This window comes from Dromiciops gliroides, chromosome 3 (assembly GCF_019393635.1).
Source record: "Dromiciops gliroides isolate mDroGli1 chromosome 3, mDroGli1.pri, whole genome shotgun sequence".
In the NCBI taxonomy this organism is placed as follows: Eukaryota; Metazoa; Chordata; class Mammalia; order Microbiotheria; family Microbiotheriidae; genus Dromiciops; species Dromiciops gliroides.
In genome coordinates, this window is record NC_057863.1 from 574,217,147 (window position 1) to 574,239,031 (window position 21,885).

At 39.5% G+C, this 21,885-nt stretch overlaps 1 pseudogene; it reads right to left on the reverse strand.

The window, feature by feature from the left end:
* Positions 1 to 20,208: 20,208 nt before the first annotated feature.
* Positions 20,209 to 21,674, reverse strand: LOC122747964 (annotated as a pseudogene).
* Positions 21,675 to 21,885: the final 211 nt, after the last annotated feature.

Genomic DNA, 21,885 nt, shown 5'->3' on the forward strand with positions numbered 1-21,885 from the left:
TTGACTTGCATGTGACTGAGGCTGATGACTTTGTGCTACTCTGCCTCAATTAAATTCAATTCATCATAGTGCTGGATAGGTTGGCCAATGAATTTCTCATCACTTCCTTTTCCAAAATCGCTAACAAATGCTAAAATAGAGTAGGAAGGCCTTCATTTCCTCACCCTTCCCTATATTTTCGTGAAGGTCATAGTGGACAGTGCAATGTGATGCCTGAAAGACAGGTATTATGACTCAGCTTATAACAATGATCATAATCACAACTGCCATTTGTATTATTAAATAGAAAGAGTGCTGGTCCTGAAATTATGAAGTCTGGGTTCAAATCCCAGCTTAGACTCTTGTTGGCCTGACAGACAAATCACTTCCTTCTGGTCTCTGACCCTCAGTTTCCTCATCTGTAAAATGGTGAATACAATAACTGCATTCTCTATTTCATAGTATCTGTTAGTTCTCACCCTACCATTAAATCATTGCTACAATGAATCTCTCCTACTTCCTTTCCTTCTTTGCTCGTCCCAAATTCTACTCCTAAATCTTTTAGAAGCCCAAAGAGATCTATTGATGTGGAGATTTCATGTTCAGAGTGACTTGGGACTGTGCCTATGATTTCATTGGTAAAGGGACTCCCCCCCCCCCCAGTGAAGTAACTTCCTTTACCAATTCAGGCCAACACTTTTCCTGCAACTTCATAGCCTTAGGGGGTTGTATGGGGCCCTTAGAGTTAAGTGACTTGGCTAAGGTCACACCCTCACTATGTGTTAGAAGTTAGACTTGAACCCTGATCTCTCAGACTTTGAAGTCAAATCTTTGTCCATTATGCCAGGATGCTTTGGTTTCAGGTTCATAGTTAAAATAATGAAATAACACCGTGTGTGTTTGTGTGTACGTGTGTATTGTATATTTCATCTTTTTACAGACCTTTCATCAGAGTGACTTGATTTTGTCTTTACAATGATCATGTTGCAATAAGGAATCCTGTTTATATCTTCCTTCATCTGGAAAATGGGAATAATAATCGCACCTACATCTTAGGGCAGTTGTGATGCTATGAGATAACATTCATAAAGTGTTCTGCAAACCTTAAAGCACTATGTAAATGCCAGCTGTTCTTATCTTAACAACCATAGTAGAATGTAAAGTTCCCTTTAGTAGAATATGTTAGAATGTCTTAGTGATGAAGACCATTTCATTTTTGTTTTTCCAGCACCTAGTACAGTGCCTGATACACAGGAAATGCTTAATAATTTTTATTAGATATTATCTATTTATGGGCATTGTTTAATTATTTTTGCTCCTAAACTTTAAATCCCTAAATACATAGGTCTATTTGAACTTCTAAGAGATTTAGGGAGAATATTGGGATAAGAAGGGATAAGGGAAAGGAAGTAGGCGGTTTACTGTATCAGCTACTAAAGATTTGTGGATTGATTATTATGTGTATTATAGATTTTTGTGAAATGAATGAATGCAATTCAATTTTCTTGATTGGGAAATTGAGGTTTAGGAAGGAAATATATTTATTTCATAATTCACCAAGAATAATGGAGGGAGAGGTTTTTTGAAGTGTTTTCTTATGTGACAACACTTGAAATGTGCAATTCTGGTTTCTATATTGCATCTGATTGTTAGTTTTTGTGCTCCACTATAGGCAAGAGCTCACAAATTGCTGGGAAGGACAAACACTTGGTGCTCTGATGAGAGAAGAGAGTCACTTTAAGAAATGGCAAAAAATAACTGATGGCCAGCTAATGCATTGGGGGATTTGGACAATTTCCCCTCATCCACAGGCTGTAGCTGAAAGAAAGCATTTTGTCAGATGGGATTAGATCATTGCAGGTATAGGAAAATCTCTCTATTACGAGGTGAGGGAGCCAAATGCCTAGCCTAGGACAAAGTGAGAATCACAGCCATTTAACACTGTCTGGGATACAGAAGAAAATTAGAAAAACTCAAACCAGACCTGAGTAGATAGCCAGCCAAATACAGTAGCTTCCAGATAGTGGGATGAACACTTCCACACAGCTGTAAGCATTGCCAGACGGTTTTATAATAGCCCACATTGTAATCTTTCAGTGTCTAGGCCAGGTCACCACTAAAAGCATTTTCCAGTAAATTCTGTATTCTGTTTTAAATAGTATTTATTTGGGTTGATGTTTACCTCCTTCCTAAAGCCTCCTTGCTATTTGCCCTTTTTTTTCTCTTTTTTAGTTCCTGGGTAGGGACCTCTTCAACAATTAAGCAATTCCAATTTAGGGGAGTAATATTTACTTGAGTATCTCTTTGGTTCACAGATTCACAATGGTTTCTTTCCTCAAGAAAGAGCATGGGACTGGATTCAGAAGACCCAGGTGTGAGTCTTGGCTCTGCAACTTAAAACCTGCGTTGGGTGAGTTACTTTATCTTTCTTGGCCTTCATTTCCTCATTTTGGGGTATACTTGTCAAATTAGCAGAAAATATGAAGCTGGGGGTAGGGATTAGCTCACTCATCAGATGGCAGAGTCAAGAACCAAAAAGATCTCAATTAGGTTAGAATGATAGCTCAAATTAAGATGGACTAAATGTAATATTCTATTCTTGGTTTTGAAATAAATTTCAGAAGTACAGTATAGAGGAGGCATGATTTAAAAAAAAAAGATCTGAGGGTTTTAGTAGACTGCAATTTCAACATGTCATTTATGTTGTCCATAGAGAAGAAACCCCATAACCTAAAAAGGTTTTTAGATAGAAATTTATTAAGTAGGTTTGGCAAAGGAGAGAACCAGAAACAGGTGTGGTTCTCTCTGCAAGATTCACATTGTATAGAGTTTAAACAAAGGTATCAGCACATGAACTGCTATGTGTAGGCAGTTTGCTTGAGATATATATCTATCAGCAGCCAAATACAAACATTCAGTAAAATTGGGACAAAGGCTAAGCACAAGCTTTTGGGGTGAACCCAAGACTTTAATGAAAAAAACCCAAACAAATACTTCAGTATCTTTGCCAAGAGGACCCCAAGTGAGGTTGCAATGCTTTGGACATGAACAACAATAGTGGAAATATGCAGTGAGGATTCAAGTAATGCGGATCATTTCAGGAGATTTTTTCTTCATAATAATCAGCACTTGGCCATATTTGTTGAATTTGAATCTATAGAACAGTTGTTTAAAGATCAAATTGTTTCTCTTTTCTTTCCTTGGCAAAATATTTGCCTAAGTAATTTATTGAAAAGGCACTACCTTGGCATTTGCTTTGTACCTAATGAGTGCTTTTTAATTAATTCATCCTTTATTCATGCATTTATTTCTCACATGACCTAATACTACTACAGATTTATGCTGCTTAAAAGGAAATGCATTCTGCAGAAATTTGTCCTTTATAGAAATACCAAGTGACAATAAGGATTCTTTCACCCATCCTTGTAGACCCCCAAATATAACAAGGAAAGGGGCATTAAATAGAGGTGATATTGAACAAGACAAACTCTTTTCGAGAGATTAACTGTATGATTGGAGTTATGGATATTGATTAACTCACCCAGGAAAAGGAATGAGGAAGAAGAGAAAAGTAGCGAGAACAGTGTTTTAGTAGACACAGTAACATAGAGAAGATGCTGAATAAATTCTTTAAAAAATGGAATTGAAAGAATGGCTCAAGGGCTTAAGCGCTCAAGGGCTGGAAGATGAAGTACTTCCATGAAAGAGAAATAACATTTTATAGTCTAGGGTCAGACAGCCCAAAGGTCAAGAAGGCCTGACACAATATTTTAAATTGAAGTGCAATGTTTTAACATTGTACCTTACTATCACTAGGGAGAAAATCTATTTGAATAAGGGATTTAAACATGTTTCCTGAATTCCTACACAATTTAGTGTGACTTAACACATCTTATGACCTATTTTTTTCTTTCCCCTGTAGGAATGAATCCAGTTTTGTCATGGAAATCAACCGGAAGTACAGCATATCATTCAATTTACAGAAAATCTCTTTCTAGCCAATTTTTAGGAGAAATATCTGTTCCCACAGGGGAGGTCTGTAGTCTTTCTTAATATACAGAAACCTGTTACTCTGCTTTCAGAGGGTACTACTGATTAGGTTCAATAGTGATCAGGTGAAGGTGAATTCATGGTGCCTTGGGGGATGATGGGCTTCTAAGAAATCATTTTTGTGTGTGTGTGTGTGTGTGACTGGATTACTTAGAGGCCACTTTATCACCTGCCTAAACCAGGTAAGTCAAGAAACTGGCTGTTGGTGAGATATATCTGATATATATGTATATATATATATATATATATATATATGTGTGTGTGTGTGTGTGTGTGTATACATATATATACATATATATACATATATATACATATATATATATATATATATATATATATATATATATATATATATATATATCAGGGGTAGTAAGTTGAGGTAGCCCTGTGTTAGGGTTTGCTAGGCATATAGCTTAGTTACTCTGTGGGCTTGCTACAACCTAGGAATGATTTTTTCTTTCACAGGAGGAGTATAAAAAACTTCTGAGTGGCAGTAGAAGGTTACAGCACTATCAAGATGAGTGGCAGCAGTAGGCATTTGTTGCTGGTAGACATGGTTTGAAAATTGTACCCCCTGTGTGGTACTGCCCAATGGAGACGTTGAGCTGTCACTATAGCATATGAAAATTGATTTATCACAAAATAATTTACTATGTGTTGTTGAAAATGAAATTTCTGGCATGGAAATTATAGGCATTTATAAAAAATCACATTCAAAAGTGTCTCTCATTGGACCCCCTGGGGGGTTATGCCCTACATGGATCCCTCTCCTTAATTCTGGCTTGTTCAAGGTCTCCTTGGTATTGATACATCCTGTCTGTTCTTCAAACTGCCATGTCCTACCTTTTCAGTTATTCTGGATTTCCCAATTCCAGATTGCTTGGCAGGACACTTACCTACCCTATTCTTTGCTAAACAAGTTTTCCTGGATTCTTTTTTGCCTTTTTAATCCTTACCATACTCCAACTAATGACCTCCTCCTCCTCCTCCTCCTCCTCCTCCTCCTCCTCCTCCTCCTTCTCCTCCTCCTCCTCCTCCTCCTCCTCCTCCTCCTTCTTCTTCTTCTTCTTCTTCTTGCCGGGCAATGGGGGTTAAGTGACTTGCCAGGGTCACACAGCTAGTCAAGTGTCTGAGGCCAGATTTGAACTCAGGTATTCTTGAATCCAGGGCCGGTGCTTTATCCACTGCATCACCTAACTGCCCCCAATGACCTTCTTAACCCTGATTTCAGATTACTTATCTGATTCCTGGCCCTTGGTTCCACCTTGATCACCCACCATCTCAACTCATCTCAATTCTATTTACTTGAATAAATGAACTTGAACAACTCACTGCTCCCTCTTCCATGAAGTTTTTCTTTGGTCCCCCTTTGCATCTGATTCTTCTTCTTGTGTCATAGTACTTTATACTCCCTTTATGTACTTTTCATATTTTAACTTGTGACAGATATGACAATTTTTTTTTTTTGGTGAGGCAATTGGGGTTAAGTGACTTGCCCAGGGTCACACAGCTAGTAAGTGTCAAGTATCTGAGGCCAGATTTGAACTCAGGTCCTCCTGACTCCAGGGCCAGTGCTCTATCCACTGCGCCACCTAGCTGCCCCCTAGATGTGACAATTTAATATCTTGTTATCTTATTATAATCTGTTTAGAGACATAGATTGTGTCTTACTTTATATTTACGTATCTCTTCTGAATCTTAGCCCATTATATCATAGGCATTGACAGAAAGCTTCATTTTTGTCTTTAAAGCTCAGCTTAGCACCTAGCACAGTGCCTAATATGCAGTAAGCATTTAATTAATACTCGTCAAATTGAGTTCTATGTACCAAACATTTAACAGATGTTTGGTGAATTAATAATTTAACTAATAGGGAACTCAGGAGGAGTGACTGTTTTGATAGGGAGGGCTATGATTTAATTTTAGACATTGAATTTTAGGTGTTTGAAGGTAATAAAGAGATGCTCAGGAGGTATTTGGAATTCAGGAGAGAGGTCAAGGTGGGAGATAAAGATTTACATACATCTACATAGAGATCACAGTTGCATCTATGAGAATAATGATTCATAAGGAAAAGAATAGAGTGGGAGAGAAAAAGGGTTGATGACAGAACTTTCGGCACTCCTATGTGTAGGAGGCAAAAGAAGGAATGGAATCCACATGAGTGGATAGAGAAGTAGGTTGCAGGATGGTTCATTGTAAGGAAAAGAGGAGGAAAAGAAAATACCTCAAAGAAAGAGAGTAAACAATGCCAAATTCTATATAAAGGTCAAAGAACATGAAGACTGAGAAGAGGCCATTGGGAGGTAGCATAAGTAGGTCCTTGGTGACGTTCAGTTTCAGTTGAGTGGCAAGGAGAAACAGCACAATGCAAAGCATTGTGTGGCAATATGGTGATTATACAGAGAGGTGGTTTAACCTAGGTGATGGAGGACTGGTCCCACAGTCAGGAAAATCGGGGTTCAAGTCCATCTCTGACACATAATAACTGGGTGACCTTGGACAGATCTCTTAACCTCTTGGTGTCCTCCAGGCTACTCCCACATACTCAAAGTGACAGAACAGGTGCTGATCTGCATTGGTTGGGTTTACTCATTGGGGATGCCTCCTACTAGCAAAATCACATTTCTAGTCTCCTATGGCGGGGAAATGGAGGAAGGGAATATAGACTATTATTGCTGCTTTTCTTTTGAGAAGTTTTGTTGGTAAAAGGAAGAAGGGAAATAGGACAGTAATTCAGATAAAAATAAACCTCTTTCTGATTAGGTTTATTGTAATTATAAGTATGGGGAGGGGGGTAAATCAAGTCAATCACTCCATCTCACGAAAGCCAGATACCTTTATCAGGTAAGAATATATTTTGATTGAATTCGAGGTATGATGTGATCAAAGATTAGACAACTCTATTGCTTCAAATAATTATTCAATCAAAAGTACTTCAGCTAGGCATTATAGGAATTATGCTCAGATTGGTGGACTTGGTCAGTCCTTGGATGCTTTGTACAAACCTACCTAGTTTTGATGTTGAACATGAGAGGATCAAGCCTCTTAGGCTGAAGGCCTTCAAACGAGTCTCTAAAAAAGGACGATTGGAATTGAGGGATGGGGGAAGAGGAGGAATGCTCCAGCCTTGGCTTGCTTTTCTTGGTCTCCATCTTAGTCAGAGGAAGGTCTTCTGAACTTTGGAAGGTGAGAGGGTTTTGAAATTCCCATCAGTATTCTAGTCCTAGCAGTGTTCTCAGAAGAGATAATACTACATTGTCTGCATTGGGATCTGAGGACAGACTAGATGCATCAAGGAAACAAAACTTCAGGATTCTAAGGCGCCCAGAAGAGAAGCTGCAGCACACCAAAAGCAAACTTCCCCTACAAAGGAGAGAAAAGGACTCTTAGCATCTAGGGCCTTTGAGTTATCCCTTTGCAGCATGTGCTCGCTTAGACTGAGTCCATTTCTCCCTGGACTCTTTATGTACTTGTGGGAAAGTGTGCCACAGATTTTTGAAGGGTAACTATTCTTACTATACCTTCTTGGTAAATACCCTTAACAAATATGTAATTAAGTTTGTCTGATTAACTGATTTTGTTTGTTTGTTGTTGTCATTGAGTCGTTTCGGTCATGTATGACTCTGTGACCCCATTTAGGGTTTTCTTGGCAAAGACACTGGAATGGTTTGCCATTTCTTTTTCCAGTTCATATTATAGATGAGGAAACTGAGGCCAACAGGGTTAAATGACTTGCCTAGGGTCACACAATTAGTATCCGAAGCCAAATTTAAACTCAGTTCTTCTCTGACTCCAGGTCTGATACTCTATTCCCTGTTAGTTGTTGTTATTATTATTATTATTAGTTGTTGTTGCTGTACAGGCATTTTGGACTCTTTATGACCCCAGGGTTAAGTGACTTGTCCAGGGTCACACAGCTATCAAGTGTCTGAGGTCAGGTTTGAAATCAGGAAAATGAGTCTTCCTGCCTTCAGGTCTGGCAGTTCATCCACTGCACCACTTAGCTTTTCTGCCTAATTGATATCCACTGATAATCAACAGGGAAAGTATCATAGGGGTGGCTCATGAATTATAATATTAAATAAATAACTCCCAACACCACCAAGGCCACTCTTAGAATCTTGAAGGGAGATGTAGCTAGCCTTACTTTGGTTATCTAACTCATCAGGGTAAAGGGGGTTGTGAGAATAGCTTTAGAAATGTCAAACATGCACCTATAACATCCCAAGTGTAACCTGAACCAGATTAAAATGTCATTTTTAACAATTATAATTTAATAATTAATAAAATAAATAAAATATAACAAAACATAGATAACATTTCATTTGAAAATTAAGTCAGTACATAGTCTATGAATCCTATGTATAATTTAGTGGCCCCCAATTCTGTTTGAATTTGGTATCACTGCTTTCAAGTATCTATGACATAATTATAACTTTTTTTGTTATATATAAAAAGCTGCAGATGTGAATACAAATATGGGCTTTGGATATTATATTAGGAGGAGCTAGAATTGGAGGAAAGGGCATGGAATAATGAGACAAATACCAGAAATGTCCCCAAGGCATGGAGCATGGGCCAAGAATAGCAATGCCTAAACATTTTAGGGGAACATGGAATAGTTTACCTGTCAGATCTATGGATAAGGGAAGAATTTAGGACCAAATAAGAGATGGAGGGCATTATGAAATATAAAATGGATAATTTTGATTATGTTAAATTAAAAATTTTTGCACAAATAAATCCAATGCAACCAAGATCAGAAGGAAAAGAGAAAATTGAGGGAAAAATTTACAGCAAGTATCTATGATAAAAGCCTCATTTTTCAGATATATAGAGAACTGAATCAAATTTATAAGAATACAAGTTATTCCCCAATTGATAAATGGTCAAAGGATAGGAACAAGCAGTTTTCAGATGAAGAAATCAAAGCCATCTATAGTCATATGGCTCCAAATCACTATTGTTTAGAGAAATGCAAATTAAAACAACTCTGAGGTATCACCTCACACCTATCAGATTGACTAATATGACAGAAAAGGAAAATGATAAATGTTGGAGGGGATGTGGGAAAATTGGAACACTAATATACTGTCAGTGTAGTTATGAACTGACCCAACCATTCTGGAGAACAATTTGGGACGATGTTCAAAAGGCTATAAAATTGTGCATACCCTTTGATCCAGCAATACCACTACTAGGTCTATATCCCAAAGAGATTAAAATGGGGGTGGGGGAGAAGGACCTATTTGTACAAAAATATTTATAGTAACTCTTTTTGTGGTGGCTAAGAATTGGAAATTAAAGAGATGTCCATCAATTGAGGAATGGCTGAACAAGTTGTGGTATGTGATTGTAATGGCATACTATTGTACTATAACAAATAATGAACAGGATCATATCAGAAAAACCTGGAAAGACTTATAAAAACTAATGCAGGGGGCGGAGCCAAGATGGCGGAGAGGAAGCAGCAAGCTGCCTGAACTCTCCTTCTGTTCCCTCAAAACGAACATTAAATCAAGCCTCTGGACGGATTCTGAAACTACAGAACCTGCAAAGAGACAGAGAGACACAGTCCTCCAACCAGAGATAATTTAGAAGACTTCAGGAAAAGGTCGGTCTGACTCGGGCAAAAGGGAGGCCCAGCGCAGGGCAGCAACCCAGCGCCGAGGGGGTCGGGGCAAGTCAGCAGGAGCTGCGGGCCACAGCCGAACAACTGAGGCTCCCAGAACCTGGTTCAAAAATCTGGTGGCCAAGGAGGACAGTGGAAAAACCTATCTGCACCGGCCGAGAGGGCCACGAACAGCGGGATCAGACGCCGGGGTCTGGCGCCTGGCTGGCCGAGCACAATCAGACAGGAAGTGCAGGGCGGGGGATCTCCACACACCATAAAGGCCTCAGAGTAAAAGCCCGGTCACACAGCACCTATACACCTGCACAAGAAGCCCAAAACAGGGACCCTGGTGCCCCCAGAGCAGACCTCAACTTAAAGAATAAATAAATAGGCTGCAATAATGAGTAAGAAGCAAAAAAGAGCCCTCTCCATTGAGAGCTTCTGTATCAATAGGGAAGAAGCCAACACAAACTCAGATGAGGACAATAGCCTCAAATTGGCTACATCTGAAGCCTCACAAGGGAAGGTGAATTGGTCCCAAGAACAAAAGGCCTTCCTGGAAGAGCTCAAAAAGGATTTAAAAAATCAATTGCAAGAGGTAGAAGAAAAAATGGGGAGAGAAATGAAAGCAAAACAAAAAAACTATAAAAACTAATGCAAAGTTAAGTGAGCAGAGCCAGGAGAACATTGTACAGAGTAACAACAATTTTGTGTGTTGAACAACTGTGAATGATTTAGCTATTCGCAGCAATTCAATGATCTAAGACAATCCCAAAGGACTCACGATGAAAAATGTTATCCACCTTCAGAGAAAAACCTAATGGAATGCAGATTGAAGTATACTACTTTCACTTTTTTCTTTTTTTCTTTAATTTTGGTTTGATTTTTGTTCCACAAAAATGACTAATATGGAAATGTTTTACATGATTGCGCATGTATAATCTATATCAGATTGCTTACCATCTCAGGGAGGGAATATTTGAACTCAGAATCTATGGCTCCGAGTTCAATGTTCTTTCTCTTGAATTACACTTGTGTGTCAAACCCATCCAAGCTGAACACAAGGATACTCGTATACTTGTAATTTGCCTACCCATATAGAATTTGTACTATATGGTTCCTCAAACTCCTGTAAAAAAAATAGTCCACCCAAACACCTGGCCAAGAGGGTTATTCTGATCACTGACTGCAGAAGACCATAGCGAGGACAACAAAGAGTTATGAGCAATCATGTGATGATTCTCCGCAGAGGATGATTCTCTTTTAGCTTTTGAATTTTGGCAGAAGAAAAGTTCAAGGGCAAATCTGAGAATCCCTAGAGCGGAAATACCCTGGCAGTTTTGTCAGGCTACACTATCCTAGGACTGCCATCTTTTTGACATCTCCCTTCTTTCTCTTTTAGATGGCTCCTTTTCTTTCAGTTCCTCCCTATCTGTGGGTGTGCCCCAAGTCTCTGTTTCTATTTACTGTTTCTCTCTTTGCACCCATTCCTTCAAAGAGCTTATCTATCCTCATGATTTCATCTGTCACTTTTCTATAGCTGACTCCCAAATTTCCACTCACAGTTCTGATTTCTTCCTTAGGCTCCAGACTTATATTTTTACAACTTACTGACCATTCTCCCTGGATGTCCCATCATCATCTGAAAACTAAACATATCCCCAAACTAAGCTACCATCATTCTTTTTCCTCTTTGGATGTGGCTGTTATATCTCTTCCATTCTCCATGAAAACTGAAAGAATAGTTAGGAAATTAAATGTGAAGAACTATAAAATGGATCATTGTTTCCAGTTGAATTAGGGGCCTGGGTCCAGATCAGACTTGCAAGCCTGAATGCACCCTTTAGTTTGGTTTCTTTCGACAATGAGGAAAAAGCACTTCATCCCTATTTTCCAAAGCTGTCTTTAGCTCACAAACATATATGTTGCCCTCTTTCAAAAATTCTTAAAGTCGTGTAATGCTCAGGTGGAGGTGATACTGATGATCTGATTGCCTTTGTACAATGGCATTTGGGGAAAGCAATCTCTTTAATAAGGCAGCAAGGAGTAAAAATGAATGCCTTATTCAGGCCAGTGCATGTAGCAGTTTATACTGCTGTGAGAGCTTTTTGTTTTTCTCTGGCTTGTAGATGCACAGGCTTTGATGTTAGAATTTTGGCTCATTAATAACTAATTTACATTTCCCAGACAGCAAATTGTGATCTGACACAAATTTATAAAAAAAAAAAAACTCTAAATGGCAAAAACTCTCTTGTACAATGAGTCCTTTGTGAATTTTTTTTAAACTTAAAGAGTTTGTGATTAAAATTTTAATACAATCATTGCAGTCTCCTGGGCCACTAAAAAATAAAGCACCATCTTATTTCCTGCCTCTCAAAGAACATGACAACTGACTGCTCCTGTGCAGCCACTTGAAGGGCTGGTTACTGCTTTTTCATCAGCTCTGAGTCCCAGATAAAATAGGCTTTCCTCCTCGGAACTAAAGAACAGCGTAGGCAAAGAGCTCGCTCACAGTGCTAGTGGCAGGAAGTGGGAAGCTCACCAGAGTTGAGGTTGCTGCTTTTCCCCACCCCCTTCTCTGGTTAATGGGAGGGCAGGGGCTTTAGCAGATAGGCCCACTGACCTTCCAGAATGGTGTTATTATAATGCTTAGTGCCCCAGTCTAATGGGATGGTGTCAAAATACAGACGTGCTGATAAAAGCTGTCAAAATAGGGGATCATACACACATACATATATACACACATATATGTGAATTTTTTTCTCCCACCTTCATCTGTCTCTGAAGATCCAGAAGTCTCCTAGAAAGACATTCCCCTCCCCCTCTACAGTGTTTCTTTTTTAAAAATTAGTATTTTATTTTCCCTAATTACATGAAAACGCAATCTTTAATATTCATTTTAAAAAATGTTGAATTCCAGATTTTCTTCCTCCCTCTCTACCCCTCTCATTGAGAAGGCAAGCATTTTGATATATAAGTTATACATCCTTACAGTGTTTCTTAAAGATAATGAAAGGTGGGGCAGCTAGATGTCCTAGTGGATAAAGCACCGGCCCTGGATTCAGGAGGACCTGAGTTCAAATATATCCTCAGACACTTGACACTTACTAGCTGTGTGACCCTGGGCAAGTCACTTAACCTTCATTGCCCCGACAATACACACACACACACACACACACACACACACACACATAGGTACAAACAATAAATAACCCTTGGAGAAAGGCAAATCCTAAAGGTATACTTGTCAGTCATTCAGTCAACAAGCATTGATCAAATGCCTATTGTGTGCCAGGCACTGTGCTAAGGTCTGGGGTTACAAAAGAGACATTCTTATGATTATTTATTTTTTCTTTTCAGTAAATTTATCAATCAACAAGCATTTATTAGGTTCCTACTGTGTGCTGAGATCACTGTGCTACAATAATAAGACAAAAAAAACCCAAACCTGTCCCTGAACTCAAGGAGTTCACAATCTGATGGCACAATATGACATGTACATAACTAAGGCAGACTGCCATAGCAGCAAAGGAAGCATTCTCACAGGGGTGGGAGTGGTGCCTGTTTTAGGTAGTCTGGGCTGGTCTTTGAAATGGAAGTGAAGAAGCAACTGGCCTTCTTTGCCTCCTGAGATGTAAAAGGCCCTGCCTCTGGGGACTTATTATCAGAAGTTTTATGGAATTCTCATAACTTTGCCGTGTTGTCTTTCTGACTTATTATTACCCACAGCCATAGAAGATGGAGAGGCTAAGGGGGTAGTGGTTGATATTAATTTAACCAGGAACTGTACCTTTCTTAATCTTGTTATCAGTAAAGCTATTTTGTTAGCATTCTGTGGTCCATAAATATCTCATTTCATTCTAATCCTGAGCCAAAATATTGGACTGGCCTGAGTTAGGGCAGAATATGGTCAAAGCATTTTAGAAAAAGGTGAGGAGATAAGAGATCATTCTCTGTCTCTTGAGAAAGTCTTAGTATGTCATGGAAATGACCCGATCCCTATTCTCAGAGAAGGAGGGATTGAATGGGATTAGTGGAACACTTCCCCTCCATTGAGCCAAATTCAGTTCTGCTAGTTGCTGCCTGAGAATCCTTCTTATCTACCTTTATATGGACATAGTTATTTGCATGTTGTCTTCCCCATTAGAATATTGTTGTTATCTCTCCTTCATTCTGGAAGAGGACCAAGGAGATGAGGAAGGTGAAGTCTTGACTTGCAAGTGAATTGGATTTAAGTATAATCTCCTTGAGGACAGGGTCTATATTTTCACCTTTCATTGTATCCCCAGGACTTAGCAGAATGACTGATAAATTGCAGGAGCTTGATGTATATTTGTTGTAATTCAGTTTAATTGAACAAACATTTACATTTACTTGTCTTTGTTTCCATGAAGGCTTTCATGACCTCCCATCTGGACATGATTTCTTCGTTATCTTATCTCAGAGCACTTTATAAGCCTTTCATGTTCTTAAATTCAAAATTGTGGTAGAGTTTTCTTATGGGGAACTCCCTGTACACTCATGAAGTCATGAGTCCAGGCTCATATAGTGGGCAAGTAGAGGAAGTGACTGTAGGATCACTATCTGCTTTTCTTTTGGGAAGTTTTGTGGTGAAAAGAAGAAAGGACAATAATTCAGATAAAAATAAACCCCTCCCCAGTTAGGTTTAGAATACCTATACCCTTTAGTATAATCATACTCCTTTTACTGAGAGTTCTGGGTCTAATCAGAGAGAGACAGAGAGACAGAGAGAGAGACAGAGAGAGACAGAGACACAGAGACAGAGACAGAGTCCTAGCACATTTATTGGAATATAGTAGATGCTTAATAAATGTTTGTTCTGTTCCTTCATTTGTCTTAAGGAACCTTTCATATGAAGGCTCCATAAGATACGGCATCACTCTCAAGTAATTCCTGGTCTGACATGACTTTGGGCAAGTCTAGACAGTATAGTGGGAAAAGCTCTTGTTGGGACCAGGGTTCAACTTGCAGCTCTGAGACTGTCTCTCTGTGGTTTTCTCTCTCTCTGTCTCTCTGTTTTGTTTTTTTTCCAGGGCAATGAGGGTTAAGTGACTTGCCCAGGGTCACACAGGTAGTAAGTGTCAAGTGTCTGAGGCTGGATTTAAACTCAGGTCCTCCTGACTCCAGGGCCAGTGCTCTATCCACTGCGCCACCTAGCTGCCCCTCTGTCTCTCCGTTTTGAGCCTCCTTGGCAGTTTGTTTCCTCAGCTGTAAAACAGCTGGGGCTTAGACTACATGATCTCTAACCTTCCTTCCGGCCTTAACATCTATGGAGTCTGTGGTTGTTCTCCTTAGGGCCTCTACTCCCAGCTCACCTAGCTTTTGCCACCTCTGGCTTACTAAGGACATTCTGTGTAGAGCAGGAGAAAGCTGTCTCTGAAATGTGGGACCAGCAGAGCCAAAAGAAAATTTCTGAAGGCTCAGCATTATGTGATGGGGATGAAGGAAACGTGGCACAGGGCTCTTCAGCAAGGCTCCTTCCCTGGGCCATTTCATCTCTTCTCTTGTAAGGCTTGGTCCTATTAAGTTACTCTCTGCATAGGAAAACAGCTGATGGGATGGCTGGTCATCCCCTTGCCAGGGAGGAATAGAAACACCCAGAAATGAAAAGACTTTTAAAGCAACACGACTTGAAGAGAGATTGAGACGGTCACAGCACGGGCTAAGTTGACCGCATGCAGAGAATCCACAAGCTACCCCAGTTCCCTATATTATTTTAATAACAGGAAGAATGTATTCAGAATGTTAGGCAAAGACCTCCCCACCTGGATATGATCCCAGTTTCTAACTCATCTGTTCTTGCTTTTTCAAATAAGCTTTGTATGAAGTAAATTGACTATTTTTCTTGGTTTCTATTTCTCAGCCATATCAAAAATATATTTTCAGATTTTCTTCCCTCCCTTTCTAGTGAACAATAAACCTTCCCATTGTGACCAACTTCATGGAAAATCATTAGGAAAACTATAATTTCTTTAGTGTGGTCTATAGTTCAGATTAAAAGGTCCATTCCTCAGAGGGCTTCTCTATCTTGAACACCAGGGCTTACCATAGCAGACAGTGCTCTAGAAGTTGGCACCATTGGATTCTGTTTCTATGACCTCAAGGAAGTGACTTTGGGTCCCATGTTTTAATATTTGTAAGATGGAGATGATCACATTTGTCTCCTGTCTGCTTCACAGAACTATCCTGAGGACTGATATGTCTGGAAACTGTTTTGTTCATCACCACCAAGCAGGAATATATACATGCACTATGGTGCACAAGCACACATACACACACACACACACACACATGGTTAGTACATACAATTATAATAATTAGGGTTTTCTACAGTCCCTCAAATGTTGTTTGCATTAAAAAATACCTTTCTCTTGGCTGTTGCTAATTTCTTCCTCACAGGTTTTAAAAATTTCATATTGCGTTTGGCTATTTTCCTAGTCATGGGGGGCTAGACTGAATTTTCTTTGAAGATTGTCATTTTTATCTCAGACAAATGAGGCCTCAAACCTTTCAGCTCCTAGAATCAAAATATATTCCTTTGGCTGAATCACCAAGGAGAACAGTTGTGTGCTCCCCTTCTCCATATTAGGATATTGTTCTGGGGTCCTCCTGGACCAGGAGGTCCTTCACTGATTTCATGTCGTAGACCCCTTTGGCAACCTGGTGAGGCCTATCAATCCCTTCTTGTAATATTTTTTTAATTCATAAAATACATAGGATTACAAAGGAAACCAATGAGGTAAGGCTCTTGCTGTCTGTCAGGAACTGTGCAATTATATTGAAAACAGTTACCATAATATATTTTTTAAAAGTTTGCAGCTAAGAACATCTACTCTAGATTTGTCTGTTCACTTATTCATTTGCTCATGCTTTAATAAGTCAAGGATTTGCAATTTGTCTTATGGATTCTCCTTTCATCGACTCTCATTTCAGTTCCTTGATAACATAGTAGGTGATCATCTTTAAGAGCTACTGAGGTTGAAAAGTTAGTCACCAACAGGTTGCCTCTGAACTTTGCTAAGGTTAGGGCTCAAATGCCAACCGTATTGTTCATCACTGGGCCCAGGCTCAGAACTATTTTGATTGGTGCAATGTGTTAGAGCTGAACTTTGACTAACATCATCTTTGATGAGCCATGCTAAGATGAGTCATCAGAAGAAGACTTTCTGTATCTGTAACCATTAATAATTTTTTACATTTGTAGCATCTTAATAATATTAATCACTGATGTCTAAATATTGCTTTAAAGTTTTCAAAGCTCTATGTGACTTTGGGAAAGTCACTTAACTTCAGTCTTAATTTCCTCATCTGCAGAAATTAAGATAAACTTTTTTAAAAAGCTTATTAAATTAATAAATACTTGTTGATTGAGTAAATACCAGTCATTTTGCTAGAGAGACTAAGGAAAAATTAAAAATATCTTTGATGTCAAGGAGTTTCTATTGTATTTGGTGGAAATAACATGTATTATGCACAAATACATTACAAAAAATAAAATCAGCATAAAGAAATTGGTGGCAAGACTAATCACTTAGGAGTAAGGGATCAGGAAAGGTGGTGGTGTGCAAGTAAATTTTTAACAACATGCTTCCCCCCAAAAAAATGCAGTACTTACTTTTTTTTTTTTTTTTTTTTTTTTTTTTTAGTGAGGCAATTGGGGTTAAGTGACTTGCCCAGGGTCACACAGCTAGTAAGTGTTAAGTGTCTGAGGCCGGATTTGAACTCAGGTACTCCTGACTCCAGGGCTGGTGCTCTATCCACTGCGCCATCTAGCTGCCCCAGTACTTACTTTTAAGTTTAATCTGCATTACTACCATTTTCTTCATCACTTTCCTAAGTCTAGGAATCAACAAAACAATAAATCAAGCCCTTATCTGTAGCATTAGCCAATTTCTAAGATGAAAATGTTCACATTGGAATTTTAACAACCAGCTTTCTAGAGCTGCATGAACTGGCGCCAGCATACTCTTAGAAAAGATCTCATGTGTCAAGAAGCACCTGATGTCAGCCTTGAGTGGAGCTATGGAGTCTGAGATATGGTGAGGAGTGAGGACATTCTAGGGATTGGATAGAATTTATACAAGGACACAGGCTAGAAGTGGCATCAAATAGGCCAGCTTGACTGAAGCAGGGTATCTGAGAGGAAAGAGCAGATAATCAGCCAGAAAAGATGGACTGGAGCTGGATTATGAAGGGCTTTCCGAGTGAAATAAGGGAGGTTATATGTTTTCCTAGAAGCAATAAACAGCCATGAAAGCTTTTGGACAAGCCGGTGTTTGAGGTACATTAGTTTGGAAACTTAGTGGACTAGAGAAGGTCGATCTCAGTGGAAGGGAGACTACGTAGGAGACTTCTGCAGTGGTGTGAACAAGAGGTGATGAGGGTCTAAGCTGAGGTAGCTACCAAGTGGGTGGAGAGGAGGGAACAGATGTAAAAGATGCCCGGAATATTTAATCTATAAGACTTGGCAATTGATTGTATAAGGGGGAGGTAGGGGGGAGGGAGAAAAGTCAAGAGGCTGAAGATGACTTGAAGGTTGTGTACCTGGGTGCCTGAAAGGAAACAAGTCGGTTAGGAATAAAGGTGGGTATTTTGGGGGGTAGAACATGAACACTACTTTGGATGCCTATGAGACTACCAAAGGAATGGATCAAGCAGGCATCTGGTGATTCTACATTAATAGTAATAAAAATATTTATAGAACATCTACTTTGTGCTAGGCACTTTATAATTATCACCTCATTTGATCCTCCCAATAACCCTGGGAGATAGGTGCTATTATTATCCCCATTTTACAGATAAGAAAACTGAGGCAAACCGAAGTTAAGTGACTTGCCCAAGGATACATAGATAATAAGTGTCTGATGCTGGATTTGAACTCAGGTCTTTCTGACTCCAGGCCTAGTGCTCCATCCACTGTGCTACCTAGCTGTCTTGGATGCATTAGCACAATGTTCTTTCCATTACATGTTGAAATTGTGATTGAAATTGTGAAAATAAAATTCATTACTTTTTTTAAAAAAGTAGATTATTTTGGTGGTGGCCTGTTTTGATTAGGTGGGGTAGGTGGTACAGTGGATGGAGCACTGGAGTCAAATTCATCTTCCTGAGTTCAAATCTGGTCTCAGACACTTACTAGCTGTGTGACCCTGGGCAAGTCACTTAACCCTGTTGTCCTCAGTCTCCTCATCTGTAAAATGAACTGGAGAAGGAAATGGCAAATTACTCCAGTATCTCTGCCAAGGAAATCCCAAAGGGGGTCACAAAGAGTTGGACACAACTTAAACATGACTAAACCACAACAAAAAATAATGATTTGGAGGGTCTGGCACACAATGAGTGTATAATAAATGCTTGCCGACCGGAGGGACTTTCTTTCAAGTAATATTCTTTTGGTGTGATTTTTTTTTTGTTTGGGCAGGGCAATGAGGGTTGTGACTTGCCCAAGGTCACACAGCTAGTAAGTGTCAAGTGTCTGAGGCTGGATTTGAACTCAGGTCTTCCTGAATCCAGGGCTGGTGCTTTATCCACTGTGCCACCTAGCTGCCCCCCCCCCCAAGTAATATTCTTTTGACCTTGGCTTATCTGGATATACTTCTGAGATATAAAATTTCCCCTAAGAACTTCTTTGGCTGTATCCCATAAGTATTGGTATGTTGTCTCTTTGTTATTCTCTTGGATGAAGGTACTGATTGTTTCTATGATTTGTTGTTTGACCCACTCATTCTTTAGGAAGAGATTATTTAGTTTCCAATTAATTTTCAGTCTATCTTTCCATGGTTCTTTATTGCATGTAATTTTTATTGCATCATGATCTGAAAAGGATACATTTACTATTTCTGCCTTTCTACATTTGACTGTGAGGATTTTGTGCCCTAACAAATTTTTGTGTATGTGCCATGTACTGCTGAGAAAAGGTATATTCCTTTCTATCCCCTTTAAATTTTCTCTATCATATCCAACTTTTAAAAAATCTGTTCACTTTTTAAACTTCTTTCTTATTTAAATTGTGGTTAGATTTGTCTAATTCTGAGAGGGGAAGGTTAACTCCCTCACTAATATAGTTTTGCTGTCTATTTCCTCTTGTATCTCATTTTATTTCTATAAGAATTTAGATGCTTGGATGTACTTCTGGACAAACTAGAAACTTGGGGAACAGAGACTGCAAGGCAAGAAGGCAGCAGAGAACATTGTGCTATTTGGTTTCTCCAGCTAAGTACAGGCCTGGCATCTGGGAATGCAGCAGTGGCATGTGATAATAGTGTACTGGTAGGTGGTGGCTGTTGTTACCACATTCTTGGCTTTCATGGGGTCACTCAGTTGTCCAGATAGAGACCGAAATGCCTGAGACTTTTGGGTCAAAGCTGGATGAGTGGCCACCTTAGCTAAAAGATGAAATTGTGCTTCCTGCTGTGATTCTAATTGGGGTTATGAGTCTCCTGCAGGCTGGTGATGCTTTGGGGGCCTCCCCTTATGCACCTGTTTCATTCGACCTTAGACACAATCAGTTGTAAGATTCTTGAATCTTCTCTGTGCTGTGGTTAGGCAGGGGGCGGGACTGCTCGGGATTTTAAGGCATGGTTTGGATTGTTATCATATTCTGAAGTGAAGATGTTTTTAATTGCTTCAGACATTTTCCCTTTGGCACATGGCAGCAATTTGGCCCTGCTGTTACACTCAATCATGGCCAGTCTTCGGGTCAGGATTCTTTGGAGGAATAGTCGGGCTACATCTTGAGGATATTTATTTATTCCAGGCAGCAACTGGGAAGCATGCTGGGCATAACATTGATGGCTATTCACAGCAAAAAGCCTGCTTGGCCCTGGTTTTCAAGTCATCATCAGATCAGTCTGATATTTCTGGGAGAAACACAGTAAGAATATTTTCTTTCTCCCCTTTTCCTCTTATTTTCCCAGTGCAAAAATAGGAGCCACATGGTAATTAATTCCTTATAGTTCAATATCTGAATCAAATCTACCTAAAGACTAAACATATATGAGGGTTTGTTCTCTGCTTTGGACAATCGAACAACATTGAATAAACCATTGACCTCTTTTATTTTTATAAGGAGCGTTATTTAGTGAAACTTGGAGACTATTTCTGAGGGTTCTAGGGATCCAACTGAAACGATGTCCTCCTTGGGCCATCTTTCTGCCTAAAGTTTACATTCATTTAGAATGAACCCAGATGTTCTGGAAAGCAAAGCTTCTTTTCTAGTCCCAGAATAAGTTTGTTTAGTGTGGAAAGAACAGTGGACTTGGCATCAGAAAGTGTGGGTTTGAGTTCTGGTTTTACTGTCTCTGTGGACTTTGATAATCTCTTAAACTCTCGGTGACTTGGTTTCCTTAATTGTCAATGGAAGGGATTAGATTAGAATGGACCCTAGTCCTTTCTAGCACTAGGTTAAATTTTTAAAAAATCCCACAGCAAAGTTGACTGTAACTTGAATTTAAGTAAAGTGAATCCATTTCAAATTTATTTATAAAATGTTAATAATAAAATGTATTTAAGAGGTTTTAAATCACTCAAAATACTGATTTGAAAATGTTTGTTTAGAAAGGAGCTAAATGACTAGGTTCGTATAACAGCTGGGAGTTGACCCTCCCCCCCCCATCCCCCACCCCCCACCCCCACTTCTCTGATTAGTTCAGGAATTTTGATAGGAAGATAGCTCTTTAACACTAGCTTTGGAGGTGGTTTGGGGGCAGCACCTGCGGGTCTGAAGCGGAGTGCGGTGTCCGATCCTTTCGTGCCTCACGAGACCGAGTCCTCACTACCTTGCTGTGGATTGCGCAGCTCGCACAGTAATGCAGTTTCACATACAGTTTGGGCAGCATATATGTCGAAAACACTGGCCTCGGAGATGTCCCTGACGGCTGGGGCTTCCACGATGATGCGAATGATGAACTTCTTGATGGCCTTGTCCTTGGGCACCCAGTGGGCGCAGTGGATGCAAGCAGTCACCGCACTTCTTGGTGAGCCCGTTGTTCCTCTTCTTCTTGGTCATCTTGTTAAGTCAGAAGCTGAAAAAGCACAACTCGTCTCTTTTTGGACCAAAGGAATTAACTTGAATCCCCACTTAGAGCTTTACTCCCACTCCCCTTTGGTCTGATTATTCAGTGTCTAACAGTAGCATATATCACTACCAAAGTGTTCTTCTGCCCCATATTATCCATACTGTGGCTGAAAATTCTTCAAATCAGGAAGTCCCGTTCTTG